The following is a 22,898-nucleotide window of genomic DNA, read 5'->3' on the forward strand; positions in this document are numbered from 1 at the left end:
CTACAGGACCAAGGTGCAGGACACCTTGAGCAAGCAGCAGGAGGCCAACAGTGGAAAGCGGGTACAAGGCACCGTGGGCCATTGCCTTCCTTTTGTTGCGCGTCCGTGTGCTTTGCTTCGCGGGAGTTGTGGTCTTCCAGGACCAAGGTGCGGGAGACCTTGGGCAAGCAGCAAGAGCCCAACAGTGGAAAGCAGGTACTAGGTGCCGCAGGCCGGCATCCTCCTTTTGTAGTGCTTCCGCACGCTATGCTTTACCTGGGTTGTGATCCTCCAGGACTAAGTTGCGGGAGACCTTGAGCAAGCAGCAGCCTAACAGTGGAAAGCGTGTACAAGGCGCCGCAGGCCGGCATCTTCCTTGTGTAGCGTGCCCATGTGCTATGCTTTGCAGGAGTTGTGGTCCTCCAGGACCAAGGTCCGGGAGACCTTTAGCAAGCAGCAGGAGCCCAATAGTGGAAAGCGGGTACTTTAGCATATCACTTTCATGGCTTGTGGCAGAAACAATTTGGGTGTACAAAATGGCAGCTGGTGTGTTTGATTTTAAAATGAAATAAATGTAGGCTTCATCCATCCTGGATGGAGTACCCTGACCTTGTATAGGCACTCTTGGACAGTAGAACACAGGGTTTTGATCCTTCCCTGGACAAGGCACAATAGTATATTTCTACTCTTATAATCGTAGTCCCCACTGTTCAATGAAAGGAGGCATCTTGATTTTTGGATTGCCAAAGATAGACAGTAAAGCTTGGTGATAAGTTACAAGCGTGAAAGACTCTCCGTATAGGAGTACATGGAAATGTTCACAAGCCCATACCACAGCTAAACTTTCTTTTTCAGGTTGTGAATAAGCATGTTCTGTCTGGGAAAAACTTTTAAGTTACTTTAATCTGATGGTATGAGATTTCTTCTTCAGTTTCCAGCATCTTCTTTTAAACCATTACCAGCAAGATTTTTGAGGAATTCGATCACCTTTTTGTTATCAGTCTTTCAAGCGAATCATTGAAATTGTCAAATTTTTCTATCTAAACAATCCATCTATCGCTAATATTTTGCTTTTTGGTAGTATTAAAAGGTGGTTGTGGTTTGAGGAAGGCGATCTATCGTCAATATTTAGCTTTTTGGTAGTATCGAAAGGTGGTGTTGGTTTCAGTAAGGTAACAGCATTGTACCCATTTGTGGAAGTGACTGATATTGAGGATGCAGCTCTTTTAGATATTGTCGACTGTCCACTACGATTTACATAATTTGCACCATATCGGAGAACCTGTAACCAATTTGAGCCCTTTACTTTCTGCAGACCACTGGAGATGTTCTGAGCTGCCACCTGGCAGCTTTGGTGGTGGGCGACTTCAGGTATTGGACAGCTCAGTAAGCACAACACATGTGATGCTTTTTGGTCTCATAGCCTGGTGCTGAGGTCCTAGAGCTCCACTTATTGAGGCTCTGGTAAGTGTAATGGCAGTTTGCTTTCTTGATAATTATTTCATCAGCCAGCGCTTCATGTACTTTATTCGTATTTGACTCTTTCAGTACTTTAGCACTTCTGTTTGCAGCCTTAATTCTCCGAATGAAGGTATGGCGAATGAATTGAGTAGTAGTGCAGTACCTCTCTGCGAGGCCTTCCCCAGCAGGTTCTTGGCCATCGATGTGTATTCAAAGCAAACCATTCATTAGCTTCAAGTACTTTACACAGAATTAAGGCTACTCTGTGACTCCACATACACCAAGTGTTGATGAATATCTTCGATAGTGGTGCATGTGACACACACAAGCAGTTTGATTAAATACTTACCAACGACTACACCACCCACAGAGCTTATTATAACATGTCTTTATTCTTCTGTGTGTACCTGCAAACTCAACATTCTAAAAAGCCTTCAATGGATCCTACTGTAACACATCACAGATCTATATTTGTCCATCAGCAGCCATAAGAGGTCTGTCATTGCTAAATTGCAATATACTACAGTTGTATCTAAGTTAACATGACTGCCTTTGTGCCAAGGTACTATATGGTTAAGCACAGGTTAATTTGGGTTTTGCTTGTTTTTCATCTGACAAAGATTGTGGTTGCTCCTTGAGTAGTGTTTCACCCAGCTCGACCAGTAACCCATTTTCCAATAAACATCATATGCAATGACTCAGCCAACTTCTTCAAGGTTGATAAATTACATAAAATGTTTCATTAAAACCTTATTAAAAATACAAATGTCTTTTGTGTAAGTTTTACACTTGCTGTAATAACTTTAATACATTTTGGGATTCATTGTGAAGTAAACGTACACATATATTTAAACTTACTTGTAGTAATCCCTCTAGTATTTTCTATGGGCATGTGTTGCAGTACCAGTGGTTGGAGATGTGTAGTGTTAGTCTTACTGCAAAAGTGGAAGTTTCAACAAAAATGCACTTTGTGCATACCAGCAATTAGTAAAGTAAATGCACGGACGTTTTAGTTTGTCCTTATGAATCGGACCCAAAACCTTTGCAAAACAGACATAGATGTCACAATCAACATGTATTATCTGTTAGAAAGGGTTTAAAAACAGTTTATTAAGCTTGAAACAAAAATGTTCCTGTAGGATTTATAAAACCACCCCCAACGTTAACGGAACTGGATGAGGATTATTGACATGTACAGGAGAAAAATAAACATGCTACACTATGATTTGAATTTTGTCCAAATATGATGAATAGAAATCATTAAGCTTAAATAAGAAAAATGTATCAAATATCTCTTGGTCTCATTCACTTGACCAAACCCCTCCTAAGTAGATGTGGTGCCTGACATTGGAGCCTAAGTCACTGCATAACTATCTCTGAACGCTTAAATTTATTAAGCTATCTCTTATAACCCATATTTTAAAATCTCTCTCCATCTACCACAGAAAAAAATGTGGTCAATTAGCTATCCTACCAAAGATAAACTACTGCGCTGTAATATACTTATTTTTCCCAAACAAAATGTACCCATGTTAAAACTGAGTCTTAACGATAATTTTCAGACTGAAGAAAAAAACACTTTTCTTTCTTCAGGGCATATCTATCTTGGCTAAGTGTTAAACCCCAAATACAACATACTCTGCCCCCAGATTTTCAAACAAAGCACAGAACTCTGCGCAGCAACCAAAATACTGTGCTGCATAGCTGACAGGGGGGAGCAGGAGAGCACAATTTCCATAGAGATATGGCTCTCTCCTCTCCCTAGCGCTGGTGCTGATTTCAGCTGTGGTGCTCTAAGCACATTCGTTAGCACCATAGCGCTAGGGTGGGTGCTTGGGTCTAGCATAGGTTTGTACAGGTAGGGTACTCTTCCTGTGCAATATACAATGCTTAGACACACTTTAGAACATCTCCCACTTTGTACAAGTGCTGTGCAGTTGGACAATAAAGGAGACATAAAAACATTTCTCCTATTAATGCCTCATTTCAAATGGTGTTAACCTTTAGCACTAAAGCCTGTCTACTATTGTCTGAAGATAGGGTTTTGCATCAAAAGGCATGGGTGGTAGCATGGAAATGCCCAAGTACCACCCATTAACACCCTGTTGATGCTAAGTAACACAAAGCTTTACACTGCTCTTTGTTACTTTCATAGTACCTTCCAACTCAAAAAGAACAATTGATAAACAGAATGCAGAAAAATGTCATACATTCACACCAGTACAGAGTTCTGGGCCTAAATTCATCGGTTTTTTTGCTCATCGATCTATTCCAGTTTGGACACAGTCATATGCAAATAAGTCTTGACCCTGCACCCAATGGGAACAGTCCAGCTCAAACTGCCAGGCCAGGTCCTCCCTGAACTGGAATCAAGCATCCTGGGACCAGTTTCGGGCTTTCAGCCCTCATCAGCCAGGATAGCTTGACTCCAGTGACATGGAGAGCACGAGACCCACATCTGGGCATACCCGTCCCACTCGGGGTGACAAATGCATAAACAACAATTGATGGACAGAATGCAGAACAATGTCATACATTTACCCCAGTACAGTGACCTGGGCCTAAATCCATTGTTTTTTGCTTGCCATGCCATTCCAGTTTGGATCCAGCCATATGCAAATCAGTCTTGACCCTGAGCTCAACTCAAAACAACATCAACAGTGCTACTCTTCACCAGAAGCACACACTAATCACCCAAAGGGAAACTCAAAAGCAATACCATGAAAGTGTCAGGATGAAAACTCAGGTACAACCTACCCATAGATATCAAGCCATTGCTGAGTATGCATTCTTTAAACATATCCTAAAAGAACTACTACTCTACAGAGAAAAGGTCACCATATACAAGCTCAGTTTACCTGCTGTCTATACCTGCTCTTGTCCCTTTAAGCAGATCACCACAACAAACCTTTGATTGTTTAATATTGTAAAAGCTTAATCCGCAATTGCGGGTGTCCACCAATGGCCGATGCCCACACTCCCTTCATAGTGCATCTGTCAGTGATTGCCCAACATTTGGGAGGTGTATAAAGGCCAAGAGGGATTCCTTTATTTAATTTTTAGCTTGGGTTGCTCATGATTAGCTGAGTAGCCCAAAGATTTTTTTAAAAGACAATCAGTGCATAGGGCGCGCTGATGTCTTTACTGTAAAGTAAAAGTAAAACAAGCCAATGGGCACTGCATCAGCGCTCGGGGCATATCTCAGCCCCCGATGACTGATTGAGATGTAGGAGGTCTCATTGGAGTCCTGATTGGGGAATCGTAATAGGAGAGTGATCCCCAAGCAAGAATCTACCTACCATACACCAGTGACTTAGCAGGATGGACCCTAATACAAGGACTTGAACTCTACCAAACTCCTGAAAAATGTTAAGTCTTTCTACCCCCGGGTGGTGGGAGTGCAGAAAGCCCATTTGATGCCAGGGAAACGTTTTTAAAAAGTAGAGGTGTGGGTTGCCCACCAGGAGCATGCCCATGCCCCCAACTCACAATCAAATGGACAGACAGTTTTTCTGCCCCTGGCCAGCATGTATATGGGCAATTACCCCCGATAAGCCCCTTCAAAGGGGAGGCAAGACCACTAGACACCAGGGATAAACACTTAAAAGGAAAAATAGGGGTGGGAGCTGCCCAACATGAGCATGACCATGCCTTCATCCGAAACATGCACACACAGTCTTTCTACCCCCCTGAGGAGTGGATTGTGCAATTATCCCATTCTGCCACCCATCGTAGTAGAAAGCCCACTAGACAACTGTGTAGTATTTTTTGGGGGATGGAAGATCCCACTTGGGTAGGGGCATGTGCCTCCTGTAACACAAGTGCCCAATAGACAATCTGCCCCGGGGGGGTGGATAGGGGTATTCAACCCAATCTGCCCCCTCAGAAAGCCCACTAGTAATTAATAACTCACAATAACCTGGAAGAGCCATATAAAGAGTTTCCAGTTCAGGAATGAGACAGATTATTCTGTCTCTGAATCCTATCCAGTACTTATGCTGTTTTTCATGAAAATCCTTGTACTTGGGGGGTGGTAAGGGTGCTTTCACCGATACTTGTTCAGTTTGTGCCTTCTCAGTGATATTGGAGAAAACATTTATCTACGGAGTGCTTTCAAATACATTGCTGATTTTCTAGAAAGCTGTATTTAATTATATTCAGTTCAGCAGAGTGTTTTCTTTTACATTTCCAAGTTCCTCAGTTTGAAAACAGATGAAGCTATAATTGGTGTGAAGGGCACCATAAGAAATTGTAAATCTTGGAGGAGTTAATTATTTGCTGGCTTGTGTAAACGGGGAGGACACGGAAGTTAATTCTTAATTAAATTCTTAATTAAATCAAGATATGAACACTGTGCTTTTCTACAAACTCCATCTTGAAATAACTTTGCTTTATCTATGCCTCTTCTTGAAATTACAAGAGCAGAAATACTCTTTTGTTTTATTGCAGGTGAAGTTTAAGGTATAGGGAACATATTTATTATGTTAAACAATGTGTGGAGTCAGTAATGAATATTATATGCTTATTCCAGGTCTTCTTCGCAGCTGTTCCCTTCCTTTCCTTTCCTCACTTGATCACCTCAAACTTCTGTGCTGTAATAAGAGATGGAAGAAAACAAGTTACTTACCTGTAACTTTAGTTCCCCAGTATTGGTAACTTTCATAGATTCCCATGCTTTTGTATCATTCCCCGTCGTCGGACTGGGAGTCTCGGTAATAAAAAAAATACCATAGTAGTAGGTACAAAAGAGAGAGGAAAGGCCTAGGTCTCATTCCCTTTTGTAGCATATCAGCCTCTTTTTGTAAAAGAGACCAAACTCTAGGCATCAGCCAATCAGAAGAGCCTCACCCTTAGAACCTTCCTGAAGGAACCTCAGAGCCTCAGATTTTCGTAGCCGTTGTGTGCTAGACACCCTACTTGCTGAAGACTGAGCTTTCCCCGGGGAGGTGGGTGGGCGCATGGGAATCTATGAAAGTTACCAATTTGGAACTTTCATAGATTCCCATGCTTTTGTATCAGAATAGCAAGCAGTAAACCATCATAAACACATTTTGTAAATAAGTACATCATAACATTAGAAATGACAGAACAAAATGTGTCACCCATGGAAGGTGGGATAGAAAGGAAAGCTCACCAATCACTTGAAGAGGTTTCTCAGGACAGCCTGGCACACTGCTGCGTCATCCTGCTGCAATGACTCTAAGCAGTAATGCTTAGTAAACGTGTGCACGCTGCTCCAGGTAGCAGCCCTGCAAATGTCCTTGACATGTACCCCCGCAAAGAGGGCTGTAGAAGATGCCACTGACCTCGTTGAGTGAGCACGGATCCTGCCCACCAGAGGTTTCCCTGCCATCTTGTGGCAATGCAAAATAGCACTTGAAATCCATCTGGAGATCCCTTGTTTGGACAGAGGAAGGCCTCTGCTCGGACCGCCGAAGGCAATGAACAACTGCGAAGACTTTCGAAAGTCCTTGGTGCGGTCAATGTAGAATTTGAGACATAGTTGTACATCCAGCGTATGCAATGTTTTTTCCGCTGGAGTGACTGGGTTCGGAAAAAATGCTTTTAGAATTACCAGCTCATTTAAGTGAAAGTCAGTAGGTACTTTGGGGATGAACCTGGGGTTCGTCCGCAAGATGACTGTGTTTTTCTTGAACTGCAGAAACGGTTCTTGAATAGTAAGAGCCTGCAACTCCCCCACTCGTCTTGCGGATGTAAGGGCCAAGAGCAAAGCTAGCTTCCATGACACGAATTTCAGGTCTGAGCGGTGAATCGGCTCAAAAGGACTCTTCATCAGTTGAGCCAGGACTAAGTTCAAATGCCACGTTGGAGGAGGAGACCTTACTGGCGGAAAGACTCTAAACAGGCCCTTAAGGAATTGCTTGACAATTCTAGACGACCATAACGAAGGACCAGAATCAGATCTTCTGAATCTCGAAATTGCCGCCAAGTGGACCTTGATTGTAGAATGAGACAGATTTGACTTAGCTAGCGAGAGCAGGTAAGGTAGGAGTTGATGAGGTTTTGAGGTGAACGGATCAACCTTTTCTTTTTTGCACCAAACACAGAACCTTTTCCATTTAAGTACGTATGTCTTGTTTGTTGAAGGCGCCCTTGCTTGTGACAGGATGTCCTTGATCTCCTTGGAAAGAGGGACATTCAAGTACTCTCGCTGGTCAGGAGCCATGCTGTCAGGTGTAATGACCTTGGATCTGGGTGCCAAATTTGTCCTTCGGACATTGTCAGGAGATCCGGAACATCCTCCAGACCTATTGGAGGAACTAACGATAGTAGATGAAGCTCGGTGTACCAAAACTGTCTCGGCCATGCCGGGGCTATAAGGATCAGCTTGCATGGCTCCGTCTTCACTTTCCTGATGAGGCGTGGAATCAGGGGAATCGGTGGAAACGCATAAAGAAATCTCCCCGTCCAGGCTAGTGAGAGGGCATTGCCTAATGAGCCTTGATGGTGGAACCTGCTGGCGTAGGCTCGGCACTTCTTGTTGGTTGGCGTTGCAAAGAGGTCCACCTCTGGTTTGCCCCATGTTTGTAAGAGCCGATCCAGAACCTGTTGTTTCAGCTCCCACTCGTGACTGACAGAGGTGAGTCTGCTCAGTCTGTCGGCGCCCTCGTTTAGCGCCCCTGGTAGGTGTTCCGCCCGTAGGGAAATTCCGTGAAGAATTGTCCACTCCAGAATCTGTTGAGCCTCTCGTGACAAGGGAAGAGACCTTGTACCTCCTTCCTTGTTCACATAATGCATAGCCGTGGTGTTGTCCGTCCTGACTAGCACTTGTGAACCCTGGAGACGTGGAAGAAAGGCTTGAAGCGCTAGCCTGATCGCTCGCAGCTCCAACAGGTTGATGTGTAGCTTTTGGTCGCTTGGAGACCAATGGCCGCTGATCTGCAGCTCCTGCATCACTGCTCCCCATCCTTCCAATGACGCATCCGTCGTCAGTATGTGTGGTGATGGGACGCTTGCGAAGGATAGACCTTGGCATAAATTGTCTTGATGCGACCACCAAAGCACTGCCTCCTTCATCACTCGAGTGACAATCACCTTGTCGTCGAACGATCCGCGGACTTGCTGCCACTGAAGGTCCAGTTGCTCCTGCAGGGGACGCATCCGCAATCTGCAGTGCGGAATTAGGGGAATACACGATGACATCACCCCTAGCAGCGACTTGTAGCTGCGTACAGAAAGACACCTTTTTCTTTGAAGGCTTTGGGCCAAAAATTGTAGTTTCAGAATCCGTTCTCGAGTCGGAAAAGCCCTCGAGAGCCTTGAATCCAACACTGCTCCTAGGAACCGTGCTCTCCTTGAGGGCACCAGCACGGATTTGTTTTTGTTCAAGGTAAGACCTAGATTTTGGAACAGATTGGTGCAAGCCTGCACTGCGTCCTGCGCCAATGCTCTGGTCGAGGCCTTTAGCAACCAATCGTCCAGGTAAGGGAAGACCTGGAAGTGGTTTTTTCGCAGGAATGCCGCCACTGGTGCCAGCACCTTCGTAAAAATCCTTGGGGCAGAGCGAAGGCCGAACGGCAGAACTCTGAATTGAAAGTGGCTCTTGCCTACTGTGAAGCGTAGGAACCTTCTGTGCGCTGGGTGAATCGGGACATGGAAGTACGCGTCCTCCAGATCTAACGTGGCCATGAAGTCCCCCGGGCTGATCATCTTGAAAACGTCCTGTAAGGAGACCATCCGGAAGGACAGGGAGATGAGATAGGCATTTAGCTCCCTGAGGTCCAGGATGGGGCGCCATGTTTCTAGCATCTTTCTTACCAGGAAGAACCTGGAGTAGAATCCCTGGCCCTGTTGGTTGGAGGGGACCGGCTCTATCGCCCCTTTGCGGAGCATTTGTTGGGCTTCGAGCCTTAAGAGACGCAGATGTTTGGATGGAATCTGTGTCGGGGGCCTGGGTGGAGGTACTTCCATAAATTCTAGAGTATGTCCTCGTCGTATGATGTTGAGCACCCAACGGTCCGATGTAATTTGGGACCAGTTCTGAAGGAATTGTGATACCCTGCCTCCAACTGAAGATCTCCTGGAGGAGGGAACAGTAGGCCGAGCCAGGAGGCCGCTATTGGCGTTTGGACGAATCCCGTCCACGGGCTGCCTGTTTCCCCTTGTTGTAAGGCCTTGAGTAACCCGAAGATTGCCCTTGCCTTTGCTGGTATGACTGGCGGTTTGGTTGGTATCCAGAGCTGTTCGAAGAATAACGCTGCTGTTGCTGCTGGTATGAACCTCTGTAACCCCCTCCTCTGCCTCTCGCCCCCCGAAACGGAGTCTTGCGATATTGGAGGGTTCCCAGCGATCTAGCCGTCTCGGTATCCTTCTTGATCTCCTGAAGAGTATCGTCGATTAATTTACCGAAGAGGGCCTCGCCATCAAAAGGCAGATCAAGGACTTTATTTTGGATTTCTGGTCTGAACCAAGTCGCTTTCAAGCATCCCTGGCGTCTCAACACTGCCGCTCCTGCCAAAGTACGAAAGGAAGTTGTGGCAATGTCCATGGCACAGTCTATGATTTCCATAGAAACCGCCTCACCCTCTTGCAAAGTCTTCTTCGCTTCTAGCAACGACTCAGGTGGAAGTTGTTCCAAATATGGAGCTATATCGCACCATAACTGGCGATCATATCGTCCTAATATTGCCAAAGCATTGGCGGCGCGAATCAGAAGGCTAGCCATTGATGAGAACCGCTTGCCCGTGTTATCCAGCCGGCGTCCATCCTTGTCCGGGGGGGCTGTCAATGGAGCAGAGGGGTTTCGTGACTTCCTTTGCGCTGCTTGCGAGATGACAGAGTCAGGCTTTGGATGTCCTGTCAGCGCTGCAGGTCCATCATCAGGTGCCTTATACTTTTTATCCAAGCGCGGTAGCACAGGGACCACCGTCGCTGGGTTCTTCATTGTCTTCAAACCTTCCTCCCATAAATGATCCACAATTGGGATCGACCTTGTAGTTTTACGGTGAGTTTCCTTAAAATCATATAAGAAACAGTCCGTCGTCTGGGCTGGCAGTGCCAATTTAAATCTCCCCGCTGCTCGTTCCATCAGCTGATGAAAACTGCCGATGTCAGCGGGAGGAGAATCACCTAAGTCCTGATGAGGAGAAGCTTGATCCGGGATGATGTAATCATTGTATTCATCACCGTCCTGATCTGAGTCCTGAGGATCCTCTGATGACCTATCATCATCATCCTCGTTGTGATCCCCCTCCGGATCATCTGTTGGTTCCGACGCAGCTTGAGGCACTGGCCGCTGCGGTTGAGGAGGAGTAAGTATCGGGTGGATTGGAGGCACCCCAGATGATTGGCCCCTCACAGGTGAAGATGGCGCAGACCTACGTGGTACTGGTCTGTCAGCTTTCGACTTGTAGTCTTGCAGCATCTTGTGTAGGTCATAGAGGAATGTTGTCGGCACCGAAACCATGTCTTGTGGCTCATAGTTCCTAGAGTGGGCCGCCTGTTGATATTCACCCTCGCCTTGTACATATGCTTCCTCCGAATCAGTGTCCTGACTCTTGATGAGAAGCTGAGATGGACTATTGGCATATTCAAAAACATCCTGTCCGTCTCCCTCAGAGTCCTCCTGGTCGAATAGCATAGTAGGTGGCAATGAAGTGACTCTTCTTGGCGACGTCATCTCAGGCGTGATTCTTGTCAAAGAAATCGTCACACGTCTCTCCGTAGCCAGTATCGTTGGTTGCTCCGTCGGCGCAGGAGAAATCCTCGTCGACGAGATAGGAATCACTGCTGTCGTCGTCGTCGACGCCACCGACGACGAGTCCGCCGTCGATGTAGATATGGTCGTCGTCGTCGATGCACTCGTCGACGACATGACCGTCGTCGATACCGTCGTCGATATCGTCGTCGATACCGTCGTCGATGACCTTGCCGTCGTCGCCATCGCCGTCGACGATGATGGTTTCTTCGTCGACGATGTCTTAGTCGACGATGACGTTGGTACACTTTCCGTCGACACTGCCGTCGACGAGCCCTTCTTCGACGACGACGGAGGTTTAGACGTCGACGCTCCCGTCGACGAGCCCGGAGGTTTCGTCGTCGACGCTCCCGTCGACGGGCTCGTCGACGGGAGCGTCGACGACGAAACCTCCGGGCTCGTCGACTGTATCTTGGGCTTCATTTTCGTCGTCGACGGAGCCACCGTCGACGAAGTCTTCGTCGTAGAGGACTTGGAACTCCTCTCTGGAGAATGTGAAGAGGGTTTTTTGAAGGCTGGGTCTGTCTTCTCACCCTTAGGAGGCGAAACCAGTTCTGCCTTGTCAGTTCCACTGTGGTGAGGGGAACTTCCTGAACCCCGGCCATCAGACTCCCTGGGGGTCTTCTTTGAAGCCTTTAAGGGGCGCCCCACAGAGGAAGAGGGGGAACTTCTACCCCGTTTCACTGACCTTCTTGAGGAAGCAGATGACGCCGACTCTTCCTCATCACTGGAAACTCCATGTTTCCTTTCCTTTTGCCTCTGCAACCATGTAAGAAGTCTTCCAGCACGGTCTCTTAAGGTCTTAGTGGAGAGAGTGCGGCAAATCTTACAATCCTCTGCCTTGTGGTCTGGATAAAGGCAGTAGATGCAATCCTTGTGTTTATCTTCCACAAAAAGCCTCTTCTTCCCACAGGTGGAACAGGGCTTAAAAAGGGCTTTCTTCTTCTCAACCTCAGACATGTTGAAGAAAGATAAAGATCACTGAAGAAATCTGAAGAAATCCTGAAGAAATAACTGTAGAAATGTTGTAGAAAGAGGTGAAATCCGAGCAGAGCTCAATGGAGACTCCCTAGCACAACGTGCGGTAGAAAATCTGAGGCTCTGAGGTTCCTTCAGGAAGGTTCTAAGGGTGAGGCTCTTCTGATTGGCTGATGCCTAGAGTTTGGTCTCTTTTACAAAAAGAGGCTGATATGCTACAAAAGGGAATGAGGCCTAGGCCTTTCCTCTCTCTTTTGTACCTACTACTATGGTATTTTTTTTTATTACCGAGACTCCCAGTCCGACGACGGGGAATGATACAAAAGCATGGGAATCTATGAAAGTTCCAATACTGGGGTAATTGAGGCTATCGAGAGGTGGACCCTATTGTGCATCGAACCGATACTGAAGTTATTGATCGTCATTGTTACAGGACAATCTGCCCAAGTAAATAATCACTCCTGGTCAGTTCGAAGTCAATGTGGCTTAGTTAGAGGATGTGTTAGCAGCTCTAGCGTTAGTACAACAAAAGGTAACAGCATCACAAGCCGAAACCGCAGCATTGCAGGAAAGAATAGACAGAATGCAGAGAAATCCCTTTGATGCTCATTATGGGAGGGCATCTGGGGTTTTTTCTTGGTTAACCAATTATAGCACCACACTAAATCCTCCAGTTACAGTAGAAATGTCTACTCCAGTACCATTAGCCGCACCTGAAAGATTTCACAGGGAAGCAAATAAGGTGCAAGTATTTTTAACACAAATCCTTTTGCATTTTTCCTGTAGACCTAAAGTATTTCCCACTAATCAAACCGGAGTGACCTTTCTGATTTGATACTTAGAAGGTAATGCTGCATAGTGGTACCGTTGGTAAAGAGGGATGATCCACTCTTGTATGAATGGATAGAATTCCGAAAGGAATTTGAGAAAGTCTTTGATATAAGGGCTAACTCTTTTTCAGCAGACATATTACTTATTAGAATTAAAGCAAAGCTGAAAGGACTTGGTTGTATACCTAAATACCATTCAAAGGTTGGTGGCTGAGGCACAATAGCCGAAGAAAAAAAGAGTAGCTTTATCCATTAATTTCATTGAGAGATGATTTAAAATATGTGCTAGTACTGATCGATCCACAACCTGTCACTTGTACAGACTTAATTAATCTGACTTTATGATTCAATTATGGAATGAATGACAAAGGGGATAGAAAGAAAATGAATTGATTAGTCCCCAGATTTGAGAGAAGTATCTGGTGGGGCTTCGGAACCCATGGTACAGTCAGAGCTTAAAAATTGTAAATTGATACTTGTATAGCGCACTACTCACCCGCAAGGGTCTCAAGGCGCTTGTACGAATACCGCTGTGGAACCCATCCTGGCTTTCCCTGTGAGGTGTCCACTCCTGGGCACCCCCAAGGTGAGGCCAGGCATCCTTAGCATTGTGGGGGCCGTTGTGGAGATTAAGCAAGCTATTGCCCAGAGTTGCAGAGTTGGACTCAATGATTGGAATAGGCACTGAGGCGAGAATTATCAGATCCGTGGAATTTTGAGCCCAAGACCCGCCGAGGCGGGAATTGAACCCTGGTCCCGGGCTAGACCTCTGCATCAGGGTCTGCCGCTCTAACCATTGAGCCACACTTCCCCAGCTTCTACAGCTTCACTGACTCAGGAAGAGAAACTCCAGACTAGGAAGAACCGGCTGTGTTAATATTGCAGCAAATTAGGCCATTTTGTTAAAGATCTGAAAAACCCAAAATTAGGTCAGGATTGTCCATGATATCATCTATTGAAACCACCAAAATATAAGAATACTTAATAGCTCATGGTTAGAGGAAGGGAACACCTTTGAGTTGCATAGCTATTCCTTCATTAGATTAATCCAATAGTGAGCACTTCTATTTACCTATACAATTGAGGACTCTGAAAGGTTGGCACTGAGTTCAAGCCATGATTGATTCTGTGGATACTGGGATTTTTATTCATGAAACTATGGCTCAAGGGTTACAACAACATTTGGTGAAAAAAGAAAAAAATTAAATTGTAGTAGCATTATGATTTAATGTAATAAATGCACCTCAATATGGATTTATACTTGGGTTACCATGGCTGAAACAGCACAACCCTTCTATTAATTAGAATAATAATACTTTTGTCTTTGATTCTCTCTTTTGTTCGTCTCATTGTTTTATTTCCATAACCCAGCCAGTAACAGATTTGGCATTGAGACATAGTAACCACAGCGGCAAAAAAAGACACCATTCTCCCCCACAGATTTCAAGAATACAGCGATGTATTTAATGAAAGACAAGCAGACTTTTTGCCACCTTATAGACCCTATGACTGCCACATTGACTTAATACCAGGTGGAGAAATATCTTGTGGGAGAATATATGCTCTCACAGAACCAGGGAATGAATATTTGAAGCAATATATAGAGGAATCTAGGTCATTCATTCATAAGGCCGTCCAAATCACCAGCTTCTCTGCAACAAGCTGGGTCTGGTGGTTCAATGGACAAATGCAACCACGGTAGGGACCTGTGTTCGACCTCATGGTCACAGGTTCAAATCTCAGCAGGTCCACTCAGCCTTTCATCCATCTGAGGTTGATAAAATGAGCACCATTGAGTTGGATAACAATAGACATATGTTATTTAGCGCCAAAATGCACTTTATAAATACACGTTATGTTGTTCTCTGTTCCTCATGCGAATGGCGAAAGGAGAACGTGTATAGATTTTAGAGCCTTGAATAATATTACCATCAATAATCGTTACCCTGTACCTTTTATACCAGTTCTTTTAGATCAGGTAAAAAAATGCCATCATTTTTACCAAGTTGGATCTCAAAGGGGCTTATCATCTGGTGAGAATGAGGGAAGGTGATGAATGGAAGACGGCTTACTAGATATGATATGGTCTTTTTGAGTATCAAGTGATATCTTTTGGGCTTTGTTTCACTCCTGCCGCATTTCAACATTTTTAAATTACATTCTAAGATAATATTTGGATATATTCACAATGATTTACATTATTGACATATTAATATATTTGAGGAATACCTTTGAGCATCAGTAACCTGTGTGTTTGATGTTACAAGCTCTGAGAGAAAATGGTTTATATTGTAAACTCATCAAGTGTGGATTCCATGATCCTAACGTGGAATTCTTAGGTTTAATGCTGTCTGCCACAAGTTTGGAGATGGCAAGAGGAAAAGTACAGGTAGCAAAGGAATAGCCTATACAAACAGAACAATTTCTACAAAAGATAGTACAAACTATGTGTAAGGCTACTTGGAAAAAATGGCTTAGGACTCATCCTGCATGGAAACTACATAAAGAGTTTCATATATGTGGAAAGCAATTGATGATACCATCCAAAGAACAACAAAAGAAAATGCTGCAAAGTTGTCACAATGCACCTAGTGCAGGACATACTGGATTTGAAAAAACACTTGATCGAGTGTTAAGAAAATTCTGGTGGCCTAACATAAGAAAAGATGTTCAATCAATGAGTCAGGAATGTGTTAGGTGCGCACAGGTCAAAACTGTTCATAGAAGACCCCCAAAGGGCTGTTACAACCATTGCCTACCCCTGAGGTACCATGGCAAAGCATCTCTTTGGATGTTGTTAGACCTGTCAGCCCTTTGGGTGGTCCCTCCTATTATTTATTTATTTTCGTCCCCTTTCTGCCTCCTAACCTTTGTTTTTTTTTATGTCCACTGGAATTTTTAGGTGTTGACCTAGGGGTTAGGTCCTCCTTGACCCTACAGTTTCTTAGGCCTAGGTGACTCTTAAAAATTGGTGAAAACTCAGTCACACAAAATGGTGGCCAGTAACTGCCATAACTGCCACCTCAGGATCTAGGGCCATAGGACATAATGAGGGCTTCCAGAACCTTCTGGACCTCTCTGGACACTCTAGGGTCTGCCTATATAAGGCGGAATGTTGGGCTGCCATTTTGGAGAAGAGAGGTGATCTTGTGAGGAGTAGGGTCAGTCCGGAGTTAAGGCTTCTGGGAGGAGAGGTTGGCGCACTGGGTAGGGAAATTGACTGTCTGCGGGCCTGCTTCCCTTCTCTGCTGACGCCCCCACCCCTATCTGATGACCTTGCCCTGTCTTAATCTGTGCAATTTACTTCTGTGGTACCCCCCCTCTTATCTAAAAATAACCTTGGTTCAGTCTGGGTAGCGGAAAACCATTGAGCCAGGAGTTAGGGGGTGAGTGAGGATGTCTGAAACCCTGAGAAATCAGATGGAACTGTCTCTTGGCCATTCCCCGAAGCCTACTTGGGAATAGGTGTAATTGAAGGTCCAAGAAAAACGGACCGTAAGCAGCGTAGCATCATTCACGCTTGTCTGCACTCACCGCTCATTATTTGAAGTCGGCTGGGGAAGCAGGCAAACTGTGCTTCCTGGCGTTCGTGGGTGACCGGTGTCGATGTGAGGCAGGAGAGCGTCTTCCGCGTTGGTTGCTAGGTAGCAGAGGCCCTGCAAGGCTCTGCCTGTCGAGTGAAGAGAAGGCGAGGCACCGGAAGGTGAGGGGCGGGACGAGAGAAGACCGAGCTGAAGCGGAGCTCTTCCACGAGAGGAGGAAAAGGAGGGAGAGAGGCGTGGAAACGAAAAGGAGGGGAGGCAAGAATCAATTTCCCCACTCGCTGACAGGACTTTGGTGAGAGAACCACCGTCGGAGTCCTACAGTCAGCGGGGAAGCCCCGTCGAGTGTTCTTTTACCCTCCGGATTCCTGTCAAGCTCGTCATCATCAAGTAAGCTGGGAAATCTGTCCAGGAGGGAGGGGAAAGACTCGGCACTTCCAAAATCCCTGCAGGGTTGTAACTGTGGTCGGGCTGCTGAGCCGAGGAGACTGGTGACTGAGAGCCCTGACTGTAAAATCCAACCAAAGCTCTGTGTATTTGCCGGGGTTCTAGTGGAGGATGGTAACCCTCGAAAATATTAACCCTCCACAGCAATCCTGAGAAAGGTTACAGGGATAGATTAGGTTTGTTAATTAATCAAACTTGACTAAGAGCATGGTCGTTACAGCAATGCTAGAAGTGGAACTTTGATGGTCTAAAGGGAGAGTGTACACTTTCAATGTAAAGTCTATTTATTCCAAAAGTATTACTTTGTCTTACTGAGGTACTTGTAGAGTGTATCCAATGGTGGTAAGAATTGATGACACAACTAAAGTCAAGTAAAAATTTTGTATTTGTTTCGGTACTCAACTGAGGACCACAAATATTATATAAAGAAAAACAGGTTACAGGAAAAGGAATTCATTGCAAATTAATATAATGTTAAAAAAGATTTTAAAAATTTATAGAAATTATAACATACAAATTCATTAGGTGGTTGTTTGCACACAGATAACAATTCTTTTACTGATGAAATTCTACATTTACGGTATATAGGAACAAGATATCTTGACCGTGTTGTTACTACATTTGAGTTTGGGCATACAAATAAAAGGTGCTCGATGTTCTGATCTCCCCCTTGACAAAAAGTACATAGTGGGGATCCACCTGATGTCCATCTTGATGTGAAAGTTAACACTGGTAAAATACCTAATCGCAGCATTGTAATTGCCCTCCTTGCACCATGTGTGAGGGAAAACCCTATGTATGTCTGTACATGCTTGTACTCCAATGTCTCAACGTAAAGTTTATACAAAGATAATTTGCTACAGTGTGCAAAGTCAAGTTCAAAACTCAATTTAGGAGTAAAATATTTTTAAAAAAGTTTCAATTGCGAGGCTGACCAGGTAAGCAAAATATCGGTACTGATCTTAGCAATTTGGAATACCACGGTCATATTCCTGAAGAATATTTGCTTTGAAGCATCTAGTTCAAAAGTCTCAATCTTTAGCAGGGATCGTAGTGATCCTTGTTTTGCATGAAGGAGATTGTGAGCCCACCTGATAACATTAGCGATAGCTGTAGCATAAGAACTTGTAATTAAGAATTCAAGTCTTAGAGCTTGCACCGGTGTAGATTCTGAGACCTTCAAGACTTTCTTCAAAATATTCCCTTCTTTTTGGTCCATGTATTGGGATATATTCCGTAGCATAGGATAAAACAGGGGGAATCTTTACTCTATATACTTTTAGCAGTGAAGAGAAATGCCTGTTTCCTGTAGCAGAGTACAGTCTGACGACACAACTACATTTTGTCCTTCTAGGCAAGCTACTATTGGACTCCATTTCTAGGTACAAATATTACAGAGCTACCTCTGGAATCTGTAACCCACTTGTAATTCCAATGTGTCCTTTATGGTGATGTAATCTGTTTGCACTTACAGGAAAAAAGGAATGGTCTACTTGCAAAGTAACTCTTATTCCTATTAGTACTAGGTTGTTAGGAATGAGTAAAGTCTGCTAATGTACTGAATTCAGTGTTATAATTCATGGAATCACAAAAGTATGTCAAATATTAATAATGGTATCTGAAATGCAGATGTGACAGATTGTGAGATTACTGAAAAACTAACTGAAAGAAAAGATAAAGCTTTTCAACTTTTCTAAAAGGATTGGTGTAGTGTCATTTTTGAGCGGACGGACGCTGGGTTCCTGTGAAGGCGTGACACAAGCTTAGCACTTTTGCCTCTAGGATTGACTGTCTTACACTGGGCCAAGCTATCAAATGTGATCTGGAGACCCCAGGTCCAACAGATGTCATAATAAGGCTCCCCAAAGATCAAGGATGTACAGCTATATTATTGGTGTTGATAGTCTGACTAAATTAGGATATTTCATAGCGTGTTCTCAAATAAACACAGCAGGACATCTTGCTTATTTGTTCTTGATCAATATCATAGGACTTCATGATTTACTTAAAACCATTGTGTACAATCAGTGTAGCAAAATCACGCCCCGTTTTTTGAGAGAATGGTGTAAGGCATTACACATATGTTATGTAATGTGTTACGATAGTTTATATAGCGCTCAGCTGCTCCAGTAAAGGGGCGTCCCGGCGCTTTGTAGCAGAAAAATAACTGACTCCAGTGAAAATAAGCAGTTATGTCTACCAGTTTCTACCCACAAACAGACGGGCAGACAGAAAGGTTGAATCGGACCCTTAAACAATACCTTAAACAATATCTCCATTGTTATGTGGAAGAAAACACTGAGGTTTGGGTAGAACTATTATGGGTTGCCTACAATAGTGTAAAGCACTGTGCTATGAAGTTTGCACGATTTTATGGAACATACAGACTTCATCTAGGTTTTTTTCCAAAGCTTCATCCCTCTTCTAGTTCCAATATGTCTAAAGCTCATAAGAGAGTGAAAGATATTCAGAAAACATTGAAAGAAACTCAAGGGAATTTCCAGAACACAAAAATACCATATAAAAAGACAGCTGACAAGCATTGTATGGCAGGTCTCACTTATCAAGTAGGAGATGCAGTCTGACTGTTTACCAGGAATCTGCATTTTCGAAGGTATAGCATCTTTAACCCTAAATATATTGGGCCATAAAGAATAATTAAATGCACCAATCCAGTAACAGTAAAACTATCTCTGACAAAATCACTCAAAATACATCCTGAGTTCCATATCTCTCTAATCAAGCCTTCAAGAGCTTTGGTAAAAAAATTGCCCTCTCCCATATGGGTGGACAATGAACTTGATGGATTAAACCCTGATCTTTTGACTGGGTGTGAGTGTTTGATTGGTTCAGATGCTCCGTCCATCACCACCCCCATTTGTACCGCTTTGGCCGCCATAAATGTGGCAGGGTATGCTCAGACGTGAGTCCCTTGCTCACTTTGCCACTGGATTCAAGCAAGCCGGGCCGAAGACGGCTGCAATGTCAGAAACCGGTCCTCGGAAGCTTGTTTCCGGTCCAGGGAAGGCATGGCTTGGCAGTTCGGGCTGGACTGTTCCCATGAGGCACAGGGTCAGACTGATTTGCATATAGCCATGTCTGAACTGGGGTGGCAGAGCGGGCTAAAGAACGGTGATGGATTAAACCCTGATCTTTTGACTGGGTGTGAGTGTTTGATTGGTTCAGATGCTCCGTCCATCACCACCCCCTTTTGTACCCCCCCCCGCCCCGCCCCCCAAGACGGTTGAAAGCACATGAGAAACCAGAAATTTGGGGCAAATGAAAGGGCCACAAATGACTCAATCATACATTAGGTCATACTCCAGCCCAGAATGGATAAACAGTCTTTTGGTCTCCCTGAAGGGAAAAGAGGGAGTATGCCCTAATTTGTCCCGGGGGTAGAAAGCCCAATAGATGGGCTTGTGTAGGCCATCACTTGGATAAAAATGAATAGACCCGGAAATTTCAGAAAGCTAGACAAAAAGGGGACTTACATTAATCACATGACATTTTCTTACCCACAATTCTCTGTATACCTCAACTTTGCCTAAAATCATGCATTTTCCTTGTATTTCTGTGATGTAAACTTCAGGAATACACAGTGATCTACAAAACTCCTACCTTGCACCATTACTCCACTTGTTCTGATAAAAACACTACCCTTCTTGTATGGGTGGGCCTCACAGGAAATCCCCCCCAAATTAATGTTGCTATATCAACATTTCAATGTAAAAAAACAAACCTGACCTTTTAATGGGGTATCTGCGGTAATTGGGCCTGGGCTCGGCCGCCACACATGCAAACCTATCAAACACATACATTTCTGAACCTTAGACACTGGCTTGTGTCTAGTGTGGTATGGTTTTCATGAAACCAACATCGTTTTTTTATCCATAATGCCCTGCAAACCTCAAACTTTGCCTACAATCACAAATTGTCCTTACATTTCTTTGATGGAAACTTGTGGAAACCACAATGAACCTTAACGTTCCTACCAGCCAGTGTTCCCTCACTTGTCCCATTAAAGATGCTACATAACTTGTGTGACTGGGCCTATTGATCACAGCAGGAATGGATCTAACAAGGGTCATTGGGAGTCTACAAGTGTTTTGACCTTGATTTGATGCATTCCTGTCACAAGCACTAGGCCAAGCCTTACAAAAGGGGCAGCGTTTTAATCGGGGCAAGTTGGATAACACTGGGTGGTTGGAGGGTTTATCACAGAAATATGATGAAATTGAATTATTATAACCACATTTTGAGGTTTGAAGAGCACTGTGGGTAGGAAAAACCATTGGAATTCATGCAAGGAACACCACTGCGGAATCCCCCCAGTGTCTAGTTTTTGTAAATGTCCACGGTTGGTAAGTTTTCATGGGTGGCAGCCTAGCACAGCCCCAAATACCGCAGTTACCACTATCACTTAGTGAAATGATGGTGGTAGTAAATTTGTGTTTTCCCCTAGATTCCAGAAGTTTTACTCACAGATATATGAAAATATGTATCTTTTGTCCACAATGTGGTTTGCAAAGGATTTTGGGTAAGAAAGCCTGGTAAGAGCAATGCAAGTCTCCTGAAAATGAATTCATCTTTGTGTCAAGTTTTGAAAAATGTACGGGTATGCTAGGTTTCTTCACTTGGTGGCCGAGCAAGAGCCAAAAATCCACAGCTACCCAAATTGCAAATGGAAAAATTTGATGTGTCTATATTGTGTTTTATGGACATGTCCTGTTTCATGCACTATGCCAAAGTGAGGTACTATTTTTTAGGAAGCCTTGGGGAAATGCTAGGTGCTAGGTGGTAGGAATTTATGGTTCCCTACATAGTATACAACTTTTTTGTCAGGGAAATGTGAGGAAAATGTGTCATTAGTTGAGGTTTTGGGTTTGCAAGGGCTTCTGGTAAGAAAAGCTGGTGGTGACTATGCAAGTAATCCCACGCAATATTCCATTATGTGTCCAGTTTTCAGAAATGTACAGGTTTGATAGTTTTCCACAGGTGCTGACATTGTAGAAAAAGAGTTGGTTCTTAGTGGAGAGTTGTGATATGTCCATGGTGTGTTTGGGCCCTTTCCTCATGTCTGTAAGTGGCCTACCCATTCAAGTGGAGTATCATCCTAATAAGGAAACGTATGGTAGGGCATTTGTGGCTCTCCATGAATTTGAGAGGTTTTCCTTTGACAAATGTGAGGACATTGTGTGTTTTCAGACAAATTTTTTAAGTTTGCAAAGTATTATGGGTGAGGAAATCTGGTGGAAGTAACGCAACATTAGAATCACCTCTGGGTCTATTTTTCAGAACTGGTTGGTTAGGTTTCCCTAGGTGGCAGTTTAACCAGGCCCAAAATCCACAGCTACTGAGATTGCTAAAAAAGGGAAATTTTTCAGTGGACAAATGTCTTATGTCCATGTCGCATTTTGAGTCCATTCCCAGTCGCAGGCACTAGGCCTATCCACACAAGTGAGATACCATAAGTCTGGAAACTTTTTTGTGAAGAACTTTGTTCTATTTTTCACAAAAAAACTCAAGGTATTGCTGTTTTTGACTATGTTTTTCAGTCTGTCGAGAGGAATCCACAAACTTTGGATACATTTAGAATTTATCAGATGTTGGGAAAAAAGGACATTAATTTGGCAGGGATAAATGATGTGGGAAGGAAGATTTGGATGCCAAATCACAAAAACTGCAAAAATTGCCCAGAAATGGCCCCTCACTGAGGGAGAAATTCTTCAGCGTTTATAGGGTGTACTCGCACTTTTTGTCTCCTTTCTATCAATGCAATGTCCCAGATTACTAAAAGGACATTGTTTACTACTATCTTGCTTAAATAAGAAGCTGTTTATTTTTCATCAGATCTACAGCAAACAAATTAAGAGTGCTAAGGCAGACTATTTCAGACACCAACCTGATCAAGCTGCAAAGCGCCCCAAGAAACTTTTTGAG

Source organism: Lissotriton helveticus, chromosome 6 (assembly GCF_964261635.1).
Source record: "Lissotriton helveticus chromosome 6, aLisHel1.1, whole genome shotgun sequence".
Lineage (NCBI taxonomy): Eukaryota > Metazoa > Chordata > Amphibia > Caudata > Salamandridae > Lissotriton > Lissotriton helveticus.